A 19,059-nucleotide genomic window follows, 5' to 3' on the forward strand; every position below is an offset into this window, starting at 1 on the left:
ATTTTGTCTAAAGTCTTGTTTGTAGGAATAATTGTTTCATATAGTAGAATGCTGAAGGTACTATATGGGGTTCATAATTAAAGAAAAACTTTGTAAATCTTTTTCACATATTGTTAAATTCAGAAGGCTTTTTTCATAGTTTGATCAAAGTAGCATAACCTGTGCCTCTGTTTTTGTTACACACACTGAAGGTCTGTGGATAACATTACATTTTTTCAGCATGAAACTGAACACTTCAAATCCCTAAAGCAGTCTCAAATTTATGGTTAATAAAAGAATTTATTGTACTCTATGTCATCTGTTATATCACTCTGGGAGCAGAAACTGGCAGTGAGTGGACAGGAAATATTTCCATTTCAAATCGCTTCAATCTTATGGTCTAGGGCAAAAGTTTCTGATTTCAGCAAAGTCATTGTGAATAGCAATGTAATTAAGCCACTTTTAGTTGATTAGATGTGTGTGATATATTGTCTAATAATATTAGTTTCTTTTTGATTACAGCATTTAACATAAATACATTATTTATTTGCTAAATTTCAATATTGATTACTTAAAACTGTTTTTACTTGCAGAAGGAAGAGTAATTGTGTGTTTCCAGGTAAGTGTCTATGCATGCCAAGAGAACAGCAATAAGATGAGTTAGTGTACCATGGCCAAGCTACTTCAAAGTTTCAGACCTTTGTATTTATAATCAGTTACTTTCTGAATAAAGAAAAAGCTCCTGTTTGATGATTATGTCCTTCTAACTTAATAGATTTCTTACACGTGAAAAAGTTACATGGTTTATTTTAAAGTGTGAGATTTATAGGGTGTGACTTTTATTAATGCAAATGTATATATTGAGAAAGAGGGTAACCAAGGGAAAAGACATTTTGTTCTCTAACTTAAAATTATCATCCTAAAACATCTTTTCATTGTTGCCTGTCAGTATGTATGTTGTAAATGTGCTTGTACAAATGCAGTGCCTGCTAGTTTCACTAATTTTGCATTTAGACCTTATAGACAAAGTCAGAAATGTATATACAACAAGCTCCTTGCTTATTCTATTCTGAATTTATTTTGAGTTTATTAGGAAAAGTAAAATAAAACAAAAATGTTTTGAAGTCAGGGTGATAGTTTAACTCTCCACTTTTCATTGAAGACCAGGTTGTTTCCCATTATTTTAAAGATTTTTTTTTTTTGCGGGGGGGAAGGGTATAGAAGAACATATGGTGTCCATGTGGATAATATTTGTCATTTCAGATCTCCCTTTCTTCTCAGTTGAAGGTGAGAGAGCCTCTTCAGAAATGGGAATTCATGATAATATACAAAATAAAAGCTAGAAGGGGTTGCTGTCCTTTGGAAGAAGTCTACATGTTAGTGCTCTTTTGTCTCACAGCCGTGTACAGAATACATGGAAATCAGTTATCTCTAGCAAAATGAGGTGCTTGAAAAAGTAAACTGGGATCCTACTTGTATTGTTAAAAACTGTTTTAGGCAGTGTGGAAGGACACTTAGCAATAAGTGCTAAATAAAAACCTAGCACAGGTAGATAAGACCTAATTTGCTAAGTTCATAGAATCATAGAACACTAGAACTGGAAGGGACCTAGAGAGGTCATCAAATCCAGTCCCCTGCCCTTATGGCAGGACCAAACACCTGATGCCTATCCAACCTGCTCTTAAATATCTCCAGTGATGGAGGTTCCACAACCTCCTTAGGCAATTTATTCCAGTGTTTAACCATCTTGACAGGAAGTTTTTCCTAATGTCCAACCTAAACCTCTCTTCCTGCAATTTAAGGCCATTGTTTCTTGTCTTGTCTTGTTCTAACAAATACATTCCTAAACAGGGAAACAAAAAGTTTAGTTTAAGAACAATCTTCCCCCTTAAAAAAATAATTGCTGTGAAATACAGGCAGTCCCCGGGTTACATGGATCCGACTTACATCGGATCCCTACTTACAAACGGGGTGAGGCAACCCCGCACTAGCTGCTTCTCCCCAGCAGACCAGGGAGACACGAAGCTAGCGCGTTCCCCCCCCCCCCCCCCAGCAGACCAGGGAGACGCGGAGCGGCTTTTCTCAGCAGACACCTCAGCTTGAGAATAAAGGACTAAGGGAAGTGAGGTGTGGGAGAATAAAACTGAGCTCTGGAGAAATGTTTGGCTAGAGTTTCCCCTACAATATGTACCAGTTTCGACTTACATACAGATTCAACTTAAGAACAAACCTACAGTCCTTATCTTGTATGTAACCCGGGGACTGCCTGTAATACAGTAGACAGATTATACTATAGGTTTATTACTGGAAGATCCCATCTGAGCTAGAACAGGAGTATAATTTTTGACCGGGGGCCATTTCAGAAATTTTTTAATGGCGGAAACTCAGGCAGAAGGGGGCAGGGCTAGGACACTTCCGTGCTTCCCCAACCATAGGCCCTGATTGGTCTGGAGGCGGGGGAGCACGCAAAGTCTTTGCCTCCCCAGAGAGAACCACCAGATGTTCTGAACAGCTAGTGGTTCCCTCTAGATACCCGTACTCCTGGCGGTGGGAGGAGACTTTGCATGCTCCCTCCTGCTGCCCCCAAGTTAATCAAGGCCTGAGGAGGGGAAGCACATGAAGTTTCTTGCTCCCTGTCTCTGCCATGCAAGGAGCGCTGCACTTGGAGTCAATGGCCAGCTGAGCAGCTGCTGGTGATTGACTTTAAGTGCTGAGGCTCCACACTGCTGCCTCTGTATCAGGGTGGCAATCAGTTTCCAGTGAGTACTGGCTCCCACTTGCCATTCTGCTCCCAGGGAGTCAGATGCCAACCCACATTGCTGCCTCTGGTACAGAGCCAGTAGCTGGCTCCCCAGGAGCAGGACCAGGGCCAGGAGCTGCGTGTAACTATTTGGGTAACTGTATTCTGTGAGGGCAGGGGATTGGACTCAATGACCACTTGAGGTCCCTTCCAGTTCTATGATGTGTGATTCAAAGGGACAGGCACTGCACAGCTGCGCGATTCAAATGGACAGCTGCAAGGAGCCCGGGGTTAGCTGGGGAGATCCCAGCTGACCCCGGGCTCCTAGCGGCATGTAGCGTAGCATGCAGCCCGGGGTCAGCGGGGGACTCTGAGTCCCCTGCTGATCCCGGGCTCCATGGCTTTGAAATGCACAAGAGCCCCCACTGGGGATTCTTAGGCATTTCAAAGAAGGCACCCGCGTGCAGCCTGGAGTCAAGTGGACTTCCCGCTGGCCCCGGGCTGTACGTCGAGTTCCGCATTCCTCCTTTGAAATGGGCTCTTGTTCATTTCAAAGGAGGAATGCGGAAGTGCCTATCAACTAGTCGATTAGTCAAAAGACTATCCGATAAGCAAAAGCTTATCGGCTAGTTGACTAGTCTTTAACGTCCTTAGTGTGGAACAGGTTCCATATGAAGAGAGACTAAAGAGGCTTGAACTTTTCAGTTTAGATAAGAGGAGACAAAGGGGGCATTTAGTAGAGGTCTATAAAATCATGACTGATGTAGAAAAAAATGAGTAAGGAAAAGTTATTTACTTGTTTCCATAATATAAGATCTAGGAGTCACCAAATGCAATTAATAGGTAGCAGGTTTAAAACAAACAAAAGGAAGTTATTCTTCATGCAACGCACAGTCAACCTGTGGAACTCCTTGCCAGAGGATGTTGTGAAGACTAGGACTTTATAAGGGTTCAAAAAAGAGCTAGATAAATTCATGGAGGCTAGGTCCATCAATGGCTATTAGCCAGGATGGGTAGGAGTGGTCCTTAGCTTCCATTTCTAGAATTATTGTTCCATAGTTTGGAGGTCCTCAATTAATGATCTCTCAATGTGATGGAAGTTTGGTGCTTGGATAAGGTAAGATGATCTGCATATCCAAATGTTTATGATTCTGCTGGAGCATGTCACTTACATACATATTGTGTTGGCATGAGTACAGAGCTTTCTGGTAGCCCATTATTTATGATATGGAGTGAGCTGATTTTATTACCCAGGGACACACGTACTAGAGATGTAAAATCCCATTTAATTAGTTAACCATCTAAACATGTTTAACTGGTCTCCGGTGAGGTCGGAGCACCTCCCGTTCCCCCTTCCTCTCCCTCCTCACCTGAAGTGGGCCCCGGATAGTTAACCATAACTGGTAATCATCATCCAGTAACTGGTTAACCAGTCACATCCCTAACTGTAGGTTTCTGTTACTTAGCATGGTCCACAGCAGGCAAAGAGTTTGGTAGCAAGTTTCAGCATCAAGTCCTTAATCTGTACAGTGTCATATACAGATGAAAGGATGACATATACTGTATAGGCACATCTAGATTACGATTTTTTTCGAAAGGAGATATGCAAATGTGGCACTAATTTCTAGTGGGATACTCTCAGGGCATACAGGCTTCCCTTTTTTTCATTACGTAAGTCTTTTTACTTCCTCAAAACTGGCAATGGAAGGTTCTCCTTGGGGGATTGATGCACATGTTTAGTAAAGTTGTTCATACACTTCTCTTGCTTGTTTATCAAATAGTCCTTTTGTGTTCTCCACTAGTTTGGAGGCTGTTGAGTTTGAGTTTGGCTGGGTTTTTGGTGGTTGATACTTTGTGGGATTAGCAGCCATAAAGGGTTTCTGCAATGTTCAGGCTCTCAGTGGCTGGTGAGTGTAAAATCAAGGTTTTGGCTGTATGCAATGAGTTTCAAAACCTGAGTAAACAGACTTAGGCTTGTGGGTTCATGCTGTGGTGCTAAGAAGATCACTGTTGACGCGCCTGCTTCGGAATAGTGCAAAGGTGGAGGTAAGAAGGATTCTTCAGAGTTGGGATATGAGGCTGTGACGGTGCGTTGGGGTTTCCCCGTCACCTGCACCCCCGTAGTGGCACAAACAGATTCCACCATCCAGTAGAATAGAGGGGCTGTCTCTAGACTGGCAAGCTTTTCCGCAAAATCATCTAATTTTGCGGAAAAACTTGCCAGCTGTCTACACTGGCCATTTGACCAATCTAGACATGCTTTTCCAAAAATGTTTTTAACGGAAAACTTTTCCGTTAAAAGCATTTTCGGAAAATCGTGCCAGTGTAGACGTAGCCAGGGAGTTTATTGCTTCTCCAGGATACAGCACAGATGTAATCTGGTTATAGGAACTGGGGCTAGGAGGCCTCAGTGCCCCCCCTTGAGATGGGGGGTGGCTGGGCCCTACAATCCCAGCCCCCCTCCCTAGCTCCTTCTCCCCTGCTTCCCAGACCGAAACTACCGCTCTCTTCCAGCCCTGCCTCCCAGCCAGGGCTCCACTCCGCCTTCTTCCCATTGTTCCGCTTCCTGGGAGATAACTGGTCGGACAGGTTCGGAGCCCCCTTGCATAATGACTCATCCCCTGCCCTGCTGGGCTGTGCTGCAGACAGCGGAGGTCGCCCACTGCCCAGCATAGCAACAAGCAAGGTACCCCCCACTACGTCACAGAAGCATTCTTAGTAGGCACATAAGTAGGCTGTTCCTAACATGATACTATCTCATCTTATCTCTTTTATTCCAGAAATCATTTGTATGTTTCTAAATCCTTGCAAAAACTTGAAAGAAACAGTCAAGGTATGAGAAGTTCCAAATCTTAATAAACTTAAAAATTACATAGAAAATTTCATATTGTGATGGTTTCCCTATTCTACACTTCTCCTGAATCCCCAAAAATGAAGACTGTGACTCTACTAAAACAAAGCTTTTTCACAGTCATGGGCTCGTGTGTACATAATACTTTCCCTCTCTGTGCCTATGTATTTCATTCCTGTGAGTGGGAATATATTGAAATTTGCAATAATCCCTCTGTTGTATCATTCTCAAGCAGCAGAACTGAATGTAGCAGGCAGGCTGAGGTTTGGGGAAGACATCCCATGCATGCACACTCTCTTTGCTCTCAGGCTATGTTTATACTACAGGGTTTTTGCACAAAAACAGCCGTTTTTGCGCAAAAACCCGTGGAACATCCACATCTCAAGTGCGGTTTTGTGCAAGAAAATCTACAGTCAATCAACAGAACAAAGGGCTTTTTGTGGTGTAGGTATACCTCCTTCTATGAGGCATACCTCCTTTTTGCGCACGCGTTCTTGCCCAAAAAGGTGTGTGTGGACACTCAAAAGGGGTTTCTTGCACAAAAACAAAAAGCACAGGTGCTCTGATAGCCATTCCGTGAATGTCAATCAGAACTTTCTTGCGCAAGAGTGTCCATGCAGTGTGGACGCTCTCTTGCACAAAAGTAAAACACTTTTTTACTTCCACAAAAACTTCTTGCGCAAGAGAGCGTCCATACTGCATGGACGCTTTCTCACAAGAAAGCTCTAATTGCCATTAACAGAATGGCCACCAGAGCACCTGTGCTTCTTTTGATAGGCTGTTTTTGCACAAGAAACCCCTGTTTGCCGTCCACACACCCTTTATGTGCAAGAGTTCTTGCGCAAAAAGGCTTATTCCTCAAAGAAAGAGGAATAACTCTTGTGCAAAAAGCCCCCACTTCTTCCGATTTACTGTAAATTTACTTGCGCAAAAACGAGCTTATAGTGTGGATGCTCTGCGAGTTTTTGCGCTAAAACGGCTGTTTTTTTTCACAAAAACTCTGCAGTGTAGACATAGCCTCTCTGTGTTTGGACAGAATATGTCATGATTTTGGCATACCATCCTTTATATAATGCTATCCTTTTCACAAATGCAGTGCAAGCAGCTGTTCCTACCATTTTCAAAATGTATGGCTTGAAAGATACTCTCTTCAGAACTGTAAACTCCAGTCAGATAATCTTTGCACAACTTCTGTTTGGAGAATTTAATAGTAGCTCCTCCCAGCTTGTTGTACATATCCAGTTACAATTATTCAAATTCCAACTTCATAAAGCAAATTTCAGGTTTCAAATTATTCATGTAGAACATTTTTTTTAAAAAAGCAGTTTAACTCCATCCAACTAATGAACGTTTTACTCGAAAAACGGTTAGTTTGTTTTGTGCATACTAGCATTGGTCAGATTATAAACCAGAGATCACTACTATATATAGCAAAATGCAAGCATCATTATAATTTCTAATAAAACCTACAAAATAAATGAGAAAACACACATATTTTAACAGGCTTACATCTGGTTATTGAATGATTGTATAACATTCTCATACTGCATGCCCATAAAGAAAGTGTTGGCTTCTGTGTATATGCTCAAAACTGGCAGAGTTTTGCCTCTTCTTCTTTTATTTTAAATATATATTCTTTTAAAATAAAAGCTTGTGATATTATCTGATCAGCATTTATCCACAACAGAAGCTAATAACAATGTGTATGTCGTGTTATAGCATGCAGAAAGTAGTCTGCTGAAAGGAAATGATTTAAAAGTCAGGCTCTGATCTTTTCCCTTATCTGCCAGGCATAAGCATGAGCTTTTAAGAGCTCCACACATGGTTATCTGGACATAATAAGTGTGATGGATTGGATCACAGAAATCCCTTTTGGATTGTCCCCAAGTGTACTGATCAAACCACGGATGCCAACCTTCCTACCCTCGGGGCATCCCACCGCTCTCTCCTGGTGAGCCAGAAGCTCTGGTCTCCTCCAGCCAAGGCACGTATCTCCCCTACAGAGCAACACAGATGCTGGACCAGCTCAGCTCCTGGAAGGCTCAGCTATAAGGCCGGTGACAGCACCTAGGAACCCAACTCCCCAAAAAAGACCAAAACCCCATATAAATTTGTCTTTCACTGTGTAAGTTTTACACAGAGAAAGTTCATAAATGTCTGCCCCCTTTATCAATGAAAGAGAGATATGAACAATGGTTGTTCCTTCTCATGTAGCAGTTATTTACACTAGACTTGATAATAAACAAAAGTGTTTTATTACGTGTGAAATGTAGAATTTAAGTGATTGCAAGTGAAAACAGACAAATCACAGTAAGTTACTAAGCCAAAATAAAACACAGCTACCTAATTCTAACATCCTAAGAAACTTATTGCATGCATATGCTTATCCTAAACAGTTGGTCTTATCTCAGATCACAGCTGATTTTTTTTTCTGACCTGACTCCAGCAGATTTCCCTGCGCCTTTTCCCTATAGTTTTTCCCCAGGTTTCTTAATGTGTTTTTTTTTTAGGGTTGGGAGGCAATTTCAAAAGCCAGCTGAAGACAAAGACCTTTCCATTCCTTAATTAGACTTTCCCCAGGACAGGGACCCTTTATTAAGTCTCCCCATCCCTAAGGAAAAATACCAGATTCAAGATAAATTCCAATACCAGGTGACATGGTCACATGTCTTTCTAGGACCAACCACCATTTGGGTTTACAGGAAAAATAAAATTATTCATGGACCATTGCTTTGAGTGCTGAGCCATTAAGTTCCTAAAGTATCACTAATGGCCCTCATTAGCACATTTAGTATTAAAATATTCACATACACGAATGACACACATACATAAAAAGGATATGCAGAATTAACAAATTGTAAATTTAAAAATTGTTACATGACCTGTTTTGCATAAAGCATATTTGAGTTATGCATATTCATAAGCAAATTTTCATAAAATATGAGGGGCACATGGCAATGGGTTATTCTCAGATTGAAACATGAGGAAGAATGCATGTCTTCATTGCAAAGTAGCTGGCTCTTTGGATATGGCGAAGGCGGTGGATGTGATATAGCTTGATTTTAGCAAAGCTTTTGATATGGTCTCTCTCAGTAATTCTTGCCAGCAAATTAAGGAAGTATTGATTGGATAAATGGACTGTAAGGTGGATAGAAAGCTGGCTAGATTCTCAGGCTCAACAAGTAGTGATCAATGGCATGATGTCTGGTTGGCGGTCAGCATCATCAGATGGAGTGCCCCAGGGATCAGTTCTGGGGCCAGTTTTGTTCATCTTTATTAATTGACCTGGATGAAGGGATGGATTACACCCTCAGCAAATTCACAGATGAGACTAAGTTAGTTGGAGGGTAGAGATAGGGTCCAGAGTGACCTAGACAAATTGGAGGATTGGGCAGGGGAACAGGTAGTAATGTGCAGAGTCTTGCAGTTGGGACAGAAGAATCCCAAGCGTTGTTATAGGCAGGGAACCAACTGGCTAAGCAGCAGTTTGGCAGAAAAAGACGTGGGGACTATCGTGAATGAGAAGCTGGATATGAGTCAACAGTGATTTGGGTTTATTTAGTCTACATAAGAAAACATTGAGGGGGGATTGTGTGCTGCTGCCCCTTTGAACGCCGCCTCAGCATTTGAGACGGACAGCGCCATACTGCTGAGCCAGGGATCAGCTGTGCAGCTGACCCTTTGAAATGCTGAGGTGGCGTTCACAGGGGCAGCGCCACACAGCTGATCCTGGGCTCAGCTGTATGGCGCTGCAACTTTGAAATACCGACTTTTCCTCCTCCTTTGCTGCCTCTGTCTCTAGTCCAATGGTGCACATCCTTTTTTGATCTGTGACCCGCACACTGTGGGGGCCGCCAACTGCCGGGCCCAGCCCCTGGCCGGCCGGATCTAAGCACTGCGTAGCTGCCAACAGCCGGGCCTAGCCCCCAGCTGGCCGGATCTAAGTGCTGCAGACCCCCGGGAAGACATCCATGACCCCCTTTGGGGGTCGTGGCCCACAGGTTGCGCACTATTGGACAAGTCGACTAGTCCTTAACATCCCTAATCTGTACCCCACCCTAATTTTAGGAGATAGTTGAGAACTAGCCAACAGGTGGTTTCAATAGAATCCCTGGAAATGTGGGAAAATTATCCTCATTTCTAAAATCATATAGCTTCAGTCATTTATTTCACTGATACATTTACTATGTTAAGAGGCAGGATAGCTTCCAGAAGACCCAATGTGTAATGGAAAGTAAACAAAAGGGGATCACAACTTTCTAAGGTTGGAGGAATGCATGGAAAGATCTGGCGATTTTCAGTGATCTATTGGTATAAATTCATCTTGATAGATCTCCTAAATTCCAGACATAGCTATATTTCAAATTCAGCATTTCGAAAGCGGCACCGCACGGCTGAGCCCAGAAGCAGCTCTGTGGCGCTGCCGCGCATGAAGCCCGGGGTCAGCTAGGGACTCCAGCTGATCCTGGGCTTCAGTGCTGCATTTCCGTGAAACCCAGGATCAGCTGGGGCTGAAATGCCATGCCCGGTTCCACATGGCATTTCAAATCTGCAGCGCAGCACTGACACTCTGAGTCTCCCTGCTGATCCCAGACTCCATGCTGTGCTGCCAATTTGAAACGCACAGACTCTTGTACATTTCAAAGCTGGCACGCAGCATGTAACCTGGAGTCAGTGGGACTTCCCGCTGGCCCTGGGCTGCACGCGGAGTTCCGCATTCCTCTTTTGAAATGTACAAGAGCTCCAACTGCGGAAGTGCCTATCGACTAGTTGAGTAATAGATGGAAATTACATCAACTACTCAACTAGTCAATTAACTGTTACTTAATATCCTTAGTGCAGATCCTGCTTTTTATGCTTGTGATTGTCTTCATTTACACTTAAGTGGACTGTCAGTGTAGTTAGCAGAGATACTGATATTTATTTAGATCCTGAATAGTATTTTATAGTGACAATAAGTAGTATGTTTTGTTTTACTTACTTGGAATAACTAAGGGGTTGCTGCCTATTTTGTGAAGTATAATTGGTGTAGCAGAGTAAAAACAAGATTTATTAAATACTTTTGTCTTGGGAAATCTTAGGAATGAATTCTCTCTATTTGTTGTTTATAGTTTAAATGCAGAATTTTGGTTTCTGACCAAAAATTCCTAGACTGAAGCTCTTAGGTAACATTAGTGAGAGTTTGAACTGTTTGAACAGACCTTTGCTCCTATCTACTTTTTTTGTGTGTGTGGTAAGTTTCAGTTTAATATAATACACTTTGTTATGATTATGGTTATCTACACAAAAAATTGAAACAATTAAATGGAGCAGATCAGACTTTAAGGAACTTGCAAATGCTTGAAAGAAATAAGAATGGGGACCCTCCTTTTTCCATGCATGTCTGCACTGAGTTCCTGGGCTTGACTGGAGAGATTTAAAATTTTCACGGTAGAAGGCAAACTGTATGAATTAAACTCTCTCCTATTGTTGGTAAATTGTGGCTTTAAGTACTGTCTCTTCCTTAAGGTAAACCAGTTGGGCCACATCCTGCAATCAGCTGAATAAAAGATACATTGTGTTCTGAAGATGCACAGTGCAAGTAATTTATTTGTGGTTAGCAATGATTTCTTAATTTCCATTTGTTTCACTGATATACTGTAAGATGACTGTACATAATATATTTTTAAAAGAGAGATTAAAATAATGAATGGTGAGGCCAACTAAAAATATTTTCTGTCATTATTTGTATAATTTTATATAAGGTAGCTAAGTTTCACATAGTATATTTCCTCTCAAAGGATTCTAAAACACTGGATAAGCTTAATTGGCAAATGACTTTATATCTATATTTATCTATATCAAGACCACTTTATCCTCCACCAAAATATAGCAATGTTTGGGAAGAAACTCAGCAATGGTTTTACAAAGCATTACATACTTGGAGCAGCTGAAGAATACCATATCCAGTTGAAATGGCAGAAGAATTTAGGCATCTGGAATGTAATTACCCAAATGGGAAGTCAACCATAACATCAAAGATAACACCCTACCCATGTGGAAAGTGCTGGGGGATCTTTAATGATCACAAATGGTCAATACTTCAATTTTAAAGCGTGCTGGTTAAGAGATAGCTCCAAGAATCTTGGGTTAGGGAAACAAATACTAAATGTTTCTACAAAATACTGTTTTAGGACGATGGAATATTTGCCAGATTCCTGAATAAAATAGCATTTTTCAGATTATAGTTAGAATGTTAGGCTTTAGGACAGTTGTGAAATCTTTTGGGGCTTGTCTACACTAGAGTGTTTCACCTTTAGTTAAATAATTTCCAGTATTTGTTAAGGGTACGGACACACCACAAATGTTGTTCCACAGCACAAACATTTGTGCTTAATCTAGAGTAATTTAAGGAAAAAGCTCTAGGGTGGCTATGTTGAAAGAAATTAAAATTGTTCAAATCTGAGAACCTGTAACAAAGGAAAGTGTATTATGACCATACCAGGTCAGCAAGCATATTGCTCTCTGAAGGTTGTACTGTGACCAGGAAGTTCAAAACATTAACTGTGTTAACATGAGAACTATGTTAATATGAGAACAAAGGTTCTTCCAGCCCGAGCCTAATTGATGTCCAGACAACCTAATGCAGGAGCTGAAAAGGACATTTGTGTAGGAGCAAGGTGTTAACATTTGACACTTAACATTGAGTTTTCCCTAGTAACCTGAGAGAACCAAACAGGACAGTACTACATGGTAAACTATCCTTGAGATGATGTACTTTGGGAGAGGCAATAGGCAGAGCATAGTGAGAGAGAAAGAGGAGTAACCCTTGCATCTGGTTATAGATTTATAGGGGCTAATATCAGGGAAGGCAGCAGAGATAGTTGGTGATACCAATCTTCGGTAAAGACTCTTAATTTGTCTCTGAGATTAGGCATTAGACTTTATCTAAATCCAATGTTTATCTTATATTGTTTGTCTTTGGCATCTTTCCACTGGTCATTGGTAAATATCTCACACACACACACACACACACACACACACACACACACACACACACACACACACACACACACACACACACACACACTCTCACTCTCACTCTCACTCTCACTCTCACTCTCACTCTCACTCTCTGTCTCTCTCGTTTTGATTTATTGATTTGAATTAAATGCTTGGTTGCAATCTTTCTCCAGAAAAGGGACTGGAGGCAGGGGGGCAAAAAGCAACCCATCAGCAGTGGATTGGAGAGCTTAAAGTTACAGACTCTAGTTTTAAAGCCATCTCAGTGCTTTTGGGTAGTAAGAAGAATGTTTGCAAATCTCAGGCTATGGATATTCCAGGATGCTGGATTCTTCAGTAGATTTGGGAAGCTGGCGCCTCCCTAAAAATAGGGCAAGGGAAGAACTAGATTTGACAATGTGGGCATTGTTGAATAGATGTGAAAACATTAGCAAAAACCTGATGTAAGTAGTCAAAAAGACAGGGCAGTAAAATTTCACCTGTGTTTAATGCAAGGCTGAATTTGGCACTGCATCTTTGAGGTTGTAGTAATACTGAATTTTGCAAGCAGGTGGTAGATTTATTCATGGAGTCCAATTACTTTTCATAGAAAACTCCCACATGAAAGCCTGCATTTCACAATGTATATAAATGTGTAAAATCCGCCTTAAAGCAGACACTGCTTTAAAAGAAAAATGAAGTAAAGGGGTATAACTTGCTTTAGCAGAACAGGTTTCCATAGCAACATGAAAATCCCCTGTTTTATGCATTTGTGTGTTATAAGAGCTATAGTCCAGATGGGATGTAGCTTTTGAAGATTCTGTTTCTGAGCCATGCTACCTTTATTTAAAGTAAGCATAGCTCCGCGGGCATCTTTCTGTGTGGTCTTTAAAGCTTTTGGCTGATTTTGTTTTGATTCTGACATTTCCTTGCATCTTGTCCTCATTTTGGCATGTAAACTTTTCTTGGGGAGGACTTTTTTTTACTATACACCTAGGACAGGGGCCCTAATCTTTGCGTGAGTCTCCTTGGATTACCTGTAATAACAATAATAATTAATAATAATAATCCAGTGATTTCCACTGTAGTGCTATCTCCCCTTTTATCTTATTTTTATAGTTTAAACTCAGGTACACTTTTTCATTCCATATTTGTTTCACATTTTGTCAATATCATCCTTCCCCTTCTGTTGCTATCACTTCCTCAGTGTGTTTGATTTTTTTTTTTTTAAATTGCAAGTTCTTCAAGGTTTCTATTATGTTTCTATAAAGTATGAGTTAACTTTTATGGATAGTGAAGATATTCAATAAAGGTAGTAGCGATACATTCTTCACTATGTCCATACTGTGGTAACTACTAAAGTAGAACCTCAGAGTTACGAACTGACAATAAACTGCACATCTCATTTGGAACCCTCTCTCTCAGTGGTCACTCAATAACAAGTAGGATATCTTCCTCTCACCCTCCTATTTGTGGATCCGTAGATGGCTGCCTAGTCCAATTCTGGAACCACAGGCCTTATCACAGAAGGGGCAAGTGCTGGTGGCTATTGGAGGGATGCGGGGCAGTTTTTGCCGCTCTTTTCTCCTCATTTGCGCTGTGATGGGACCTCTCAAATTCCGCCACCCCCTCATGGATTACTGCTCTCCACTCGGTATGGTCTTGGGCAAGCTTCTCCCAAGTGTCAACACCGATGCCACACTTTTCATGTTTGCCTTCATGATGTCCTTAAATCACTTTCTCAAAAGCATCAGCAAGTGTGTCTACACTGTACCATTATTTCAAGATAACTAGCGTTATTATGAAATAACAATGCGAGCATCTACACAGCCATTCCATTATTTTGAAATAATTTTGAAATTACAGATTTCTGAATAAACCATCTGTTAACATCATTCCACAAAGAATAATGCCTATTCCAAAATAGCTATTTAAAAATAAGGTGTGTGTAGACACTCCACTGCTGGCATTTCAAAATAGCCCTTCTCCAGGGCCATTCTAAGTTATTCCTCCCCAGTGCCTCCTGGGGCTTTAAATCAAGCTAGCACATCTAATTTAGGGAAGCCTGCCTCGGACTAATTTTGAGGCTTCCCTGCAGTGAAGACGTGCTATGAGGAGAGATAGTTCTCACCCCCAACAGACAGCAGTAGCTATGTCAGCAAGACGCTCTTCTGCCAATGTAGCACTGTACTAGGAATGTGATAGTGTACACATATCCAAGGTTAAACAATGAGCCTGGGCTCATCAGTTAACCTTCACAGTTACATGCAGGACCTTCCCCTGTACTGCTTCTACTGTATTAGAGACAGCGACTCAGGGGACTGAGAGGGATCTTCAGGAGCTGGTGCATGCAGGGAGCCACCTGCTCCCCTTCCACCTCCTGCGCTGCTGCCTCTGATACAGAGGCAGCAGTGCAGGGGAATGGGGAGGTGGCTTTGCAAGAACCATCCTCCGCATATAAACATGTAACCACTGAAATTTTCAGTGGTTGCACATTTACCTAAACACACACATTTTAACATCCCTACTCTCTTCACCCAGGGCTTAGGTAAGTGTAACTTATGTCGTTCAGAGTAGTTTATTCACATCCCTAAGCAGCAAAAATTATACCCACATAAGTGGTAGGTGTAGGCCTTATCTATATTTAATCAGAATTTTCTAGGGTTTGATTTAACAGGTCTAGTAAGGACCCACTAAATCAGCAGTGGCCAACCCGGAACTGCTCAGGTCAGTCTCTCTCACAGCCGGGCTTCTGTGAGCCGCATGTGTGCTCACAGCCCACGCCGTTCCACTCACGGCCCCCAGTACACTGCATCATATCCTGATTACGCAGGCCAGATCGCACACAGTGTCCCAACCTGCATGTGCTAGCTGCCAGCTGCTTGAGCACAGGCAGCGGCAAGAGCTCCGGGTGAAGTGGCGGCATCAGCAGCGGCTCCGGCACCTGGGCATAAGGTTAGTGGGGGAGGGGAATTGGGTTAGAGCAGGGGGGGATGCCTGGCTCTGGAGGAGGGGGATCAGGATCAGGTGTGTGGGGGGGTGAGCGTGGCATCCCGGATGTGCATGGCGTCCTGGATGTGTGTGGTGGTAGCGGCGGAAGTGGCTCTGGCTCCAGGACCCGACCATAAGGTTGCGGGGGAGGGGGATTGGGTTAGAGCGGGGAGGGGAGGGGGATTGGGTTGGGGGGCATGCCGGCTGCTCAGTGCATGTGCCCCAGTGCCTGGAGGGAGACGTGCGGCTGTAGCAGTGGTGGCTCTGCCTCTGGGACGCGAGAATTAGGTTACAGTGAGGGGAGGGAGGGGATTGGGTTGGGGGGCCGGTGCCTGGCTCTGGGGAGGGGGATTGGGTTGCGGGATGTGTGCCTGGCTCTGGGGAAGGGGAGAGGGATTGGGTTAGAGTGGGGGGGGGCGGTGCCTAGCTCTGGGGAAGGGAACTGGGTTGGGGGGGTGTGCCTGGTTCTGGGGATGGGGAGGGGGATTGGGTTAGAGCAGGGGGATGCCTGGGGGAGGGGAAGAGCAGCCAGCATGCTTCCTGAGATCCGGGATCCCCAGGTACTGGCCCCAGCTATCTCTGTCCCCTCCCCCTGGCCAGAGGCCCCCCCCCACGAGTACCTTGCTGCAGCATAACACCCTGCCCCAGTACCCTGTCCCCTCCCCCCACCAGCACAGTTTGGGGCCACATTAGTGAGGCTTAGGGAGGTTTGAAGGGGTTTATTTTTTGCATCTCACTTGTGTGGCCCCAACTGACTTTTCTGTGGGTCAGTGTCCCTTGACTCAAAACAGGTTCCCCGCCCCTCTCATAATTAAAGACAATGCTGAAACATTTTGTGTTTGACACACAAATATTTTATTTAAAAAAAAAAAGGCTGGCCAACAAGCCCCCAATTGGGGCCAAGCCCCCATCTGGCCGCAGCATCATAACTCTCCTGCCCCCTCCCCACCCAACCCCAAACCTGAGCCTATCATATACTGGAACCCCTTGTCCTGAGCCTCTCACATCCCTAAACTCCTGCATCCCCACATCCCCAGTCTTCTGCCACAACACTCCTGCACCATCCACACACTGCAAATCTGTGTCCTGAGCCCATCATACTCCCAGCCTCCCTGCCCTGAGCCCCTCATGCACCTCAGCCCAAACTCTTGCACCCTGACAGCCACAAGCCTGCGGCTTGCTCAGCACCCCAACCCTCCACCTGACCCCAGCACTCTCCAGCCTGGAGCCCCCTCCCTGAGCCAGCATCCTCTTCTCTACTTCCTTCTGCACCCAAATTCCCTCCCAGAGCTTGCACCTCTCATCCCTTACCAGTGCTTTTTTGGTGAATGTATGCCCTGGGACGGTGTACTGGCACCTGTTTTCCCAAGCGCGTTCCCCCCCCCCTCCCCCAACAACTCCTCCCCTCCCCCTCTCCCCAGTATGTGGCTCTTCGCACTCTATCTACTGCTATTTTGGCTTTTTGTCTCTAATGGGTTGGCCACCCCTGCACTAAATCAACCACTGATGGTGTCCCCAATGACTCCAGTACTCTGTGGGTTACAAGAAGTAAGGGAACAATGCTGTGGTAAGTCAAGCTAAAGTTAATCTATACCAGCTAAGCTATTCACGGAGCTGGAATTGCATATCATAGTTTGACTTTCTGCCCCAGAGTAGACTTGGTGATAACTGTAGTTCAAGGGTGTGCAAGAGGCAGCTAGCAAGCCAGATCCAGCCTACCGAGCCACTGGATCTGACCCTTGGCCACCACACCAACACCTTTACTACACAGTAGCTCACACTGTTTTAAACAGTTGGCTGCTAATTGCTCTTCAAGCTGGGGAGGGATGAGAGAATTCATATGCTGTCCCTGCCCCCACCAAAATCCCTCAGCTCCCATTGGCCAGTTTCCAGGCAATAGGAGCTGAGAAATTTTACAAGAGGCCTCCTTCCTCCATCTCCCAGGGCTGGAGCAGAGCCACATGGGGCAGCCAGTCCAGCAGGCAGGCATGAAGCTTGTCTCAGGTTCCTGCTGAGCTGCTGGCTGGGAGCTGCCTAGGTAAGCACCTCCCAGCCACAGCCTGCCTCTGGCACCCCACCCTCTCTCTTTCCCCAATTACCTGCCCCAGGTCACCACGCAATTCTCTGTATTCCCTCTCCCCACCCGCTCCAGGTTACAACTCCCTCCCAGACCCTGCACCCCCTCCTACTTCCCCAGGCCAGAATCGTCTCCTGCATTCATACCTCCGTCTGGACCCTGCACCCCAAACTCCTGCTCCAGATCATAACTAGGGATGTTAAATTTCGATAAATCAATTAATCAAGTAGTTGATGGAATTTCCTCTGATAGAGATAGCAAGGGCGGGGAGCAACTAGTCTAGTCACTAGTCAAGTAGTCAACTAGTTGCTTACATCCCTAATCATAACCCCATCCTTCACCCAAACTCCTCAGAGACCCCACACCCTCTCCTGCATCCCAGTTCTCTATCCCAAGCTCCCTTCTGCACCCCACCCACCATTCCAGACCCCACTCTCCCTCCATAGAAGTGATTCCCTTGACCACTTATCAAAATCTGGGAGTGGCCCCCGATTAAAAATTATTGCCCCCCCATCTTAGTCTTATTGAAAGTCCCCTCTGAAAATGGGACATAGGTTCCATTTAGGCACTTTTGAAAATGTTATCTACAGGTAGTATCTTTACAGTGCATGGACAGTATACTACATAAATTTTGATGAAGTTACATTTTGGAGTAATTTCTTCAATGAAATGTAAAACAACAGAAAAAGAAAAAATTTAGGTTTTTTAAATTTCATTCTGTCATTAAATCCCTATTTGTACAGCTTGTACAAATGCTAGTTATATATTGTGGTAGAAGCACTCTCAACAGAAGCATGGAGAAAACACCTGGTTTTTAACATATTTTTTTAAATTGGTGATAACTGTAAATAGTTCAACTTAGTGGAAAGTAGTGCAAGAGTTTAAAAATGAAAAGGGTAGATTCAGATATAACATTTGAGTTTACTAACTAATATGTATGGTAAACACCAATTATTCATTGTGATGTTAGAGTTCAGAAACAATTGTCCCTTCAGCTTGCCTAGTGGGAGCATGAAATTAGGAACACATGTGTGTTGATTAACAACATGTGAAAGATGAATCATGATTATTGTTTTGGTCTGGTGCACAAGTCAGTGCTGGTGGGGGGCGGGTAGTGATTTCCTATCTCCATTACCAAATATCTGTAATTAGTGAAAGCTAAGATCTCTGGTTCCCTATTAATGATGTTAAAGCTGTTGCCTGAGAGTGCTTATTCACCCTGTTGCTAGGCCTTTATTGAACAAAAGCTGAATGTTGAATGTATATTTCAGTATATACATTTCAGTATTATTTCTGTAGGTAAATTTCTAAAATCTTAAAATATGTGTTTTAAACATCTTTGTTTAGCTGACGAGCTACTAACATATAGCTCTGTTATATTTAATTCTTTATTTAGCATTAATCCTGCTCATCTCACTCACATGTTGTTTGATGTGGTCT

General features: G+C 43.4%; 1 protein-coding gene across 3 annotated transcripts in view; it reads left to right on the forward strand.

Moving 5' to 3' along the window:
* Positions 1 to 19,059, forward strand: part of IL17RD (interleukin 17 receptor D) — an 80,179-nt gene that overhangs the window by 26,492 nt on the left and 34,628 nt on the right. Inside the window, exon 2 of one of the 3 annotated variants that reach the window (XM_075938872.1) lies at positions 573 to 598. The exons of the other annotated variants lie outside the window; for them this stretch is intronic. The gene's annotated coding sequence lies outside the window, so the exon portion shown is untranslated. The remainder of the gene's footprint in view (positions 1 to 572; positions 599 to 19,059) is intronic. 3 annotated transcript variants of the gene reach the window in all.

This window comes from Pelodiscus sinensis, chromosome 11 (assembly GCF_049634645.1).
Source record: "Pelodiscus sinensis isolate JC-2024 chromosome 11, ASM4963464v1, whole genome shotgun sequence".
NCBI lineage: Eukaryota > Metazoa > Chordata > Testudines > Trionychidae > Pelodiscus > Pelodiscus sinensis.